The sequence below is a fragment of the Trachymyrmex cornetzi genome, unplaced genomic scaffold (genome assembly GCF_001594075.2).
Source record: "Trachymyrmex cornetzi isolate Tcor2-1 unplaced genomic scaffold, Tcor1.1 scaffold417, whole genome shotgun sequence".
In the NCBI taxonomy this organism is placed as follows: domain Eukaryota; kingdom Metazoa; phylum Arthropoda; class Insecta; order Hymenoptera; family Formicidae; genus Trachymyrmex; species Trachymyrmex cornetzi.
The window spans coordinates 72,342-73,948 of record NW_017298928.1 but is presented as its reverse complement, the minus strand read 5'-3'; positions in this window follow the sequence as shown (position 1 = coordinate 73,948).

Genomic DNA, 1,607 nt, shown 5'->3' with positions numbered 1-1,607 from the left:
ATCGATTGCTCGCGACAGAACGAATCGATCAAGAGTGGCACCGTCGACGTGCGATTAGACTTTGAATGTAAGGAGAACGTGCCTGCGATTACGACAACCTATTGTCTTATCATACACGATCGCGTGGTTCAGTATAATCCATTGACCAACATTGTGCGCAAAATCACCTAAGCGCATCCTCCGACACGATATAAAATCTACGATACGCCGCAATCGACTTCAGTCTTCTCAACCGCAGTCTTCTCGACAACATGCTCGTGCCAACGTTCGTGGATCTGCAAGGATTCATCGTTAACAAAAAAATCAATCATGAAGGAAGTGGCGGTGCTGAAACAGGGAACCGTTTTCACGCATTACATTTTTACGAATCCCGTGCCATGGAAATTTTTTACAAGATCCGACAGGTCCTGCGCTTCCTGGTTGAGTGCCTATCACCATGGATTGCGATGGGAGGACGGGATGGTCCCATACAGCGAGGCGAAACGCCTGATTACGGCGGCTGTATTTGAAGATGATGCTATCGTGTACGTCAAGGGACGCGAGAAACGAACGTGGCTATGGAACCTGCTTCTGGACGATGAACGAGAACGCATGCACATCGAGACCTTGGACGCAGTGTGCGAAGACATGAAATCGTTGGCTACTCTGGATGCTGCTAATACTATTCGATGTGGACAACATATTAAGATCTGCGCGTTACAAAATGTATTTAAAATATATAACTGGTGGTTGCGCAAGAATTTTTAAATAAAAAAACGTTAACGTATTGATTATGTATTTCTTTTCCCTTCCATTGTAATACATGTATAAACTTATGTATGCATGCATGTATAAACGTGTACGTATAAATGTGTACGTATAAACGTGTATGTACGAACGTGTATGTACGAACGTGTACGTACAAACGTGTACGTATTAACGTGTACGTATTAACGTGTACGTATGAACGTGTACGTATTAACGTGTACGTATTAACGTGTACGTACGAACGTGTATGTACGAACGTGTACGTATAAACGTGTACGTTTTAACATGTACGTATTAAGTGTACGTATAAACGTGTATGTACGAACGTGTACGTATAAACGTGACATGTCCGATCTGACAGTGCATATATGCAATGTATATAGGTAGTGTATAAAGCTTTTTTCGTTCAATCGCAAGTTTCGATTACGAGCGTTAAAGCCCCAGCTACATCTATCGTAATGTTTATCGTAAGCTCATTACGATTCTTACGATAGCCAATTAGAAATATCAATGTGTATTGTAACGCTTTTGATTGGCTATCGCAAGGATCGTAAGAAGCTTACGATAAATGTAGCTGGGCCTTTAGACATGGATCGAGTAAGAGACTACATACACCGAAAATCGGTCGAGCGAAAGGGGTACCGTCCCGTACCTTCGCCAGGCCCACCAAGTCCACCGCCGAAGAAGGAGGAGGAAGTGAGATATATTGGGAATGCCCTGTTGAAAACACGTCAACGCTGTCAACGTCGTCGAAATATAAACCATAATATATATATATATACAGGGTGGACCATCTGAAGTGATCCAGTCAAATATCTCGAAAACTAGTAGGGATAGAGAAAAATGTTTCGTATGAAAAG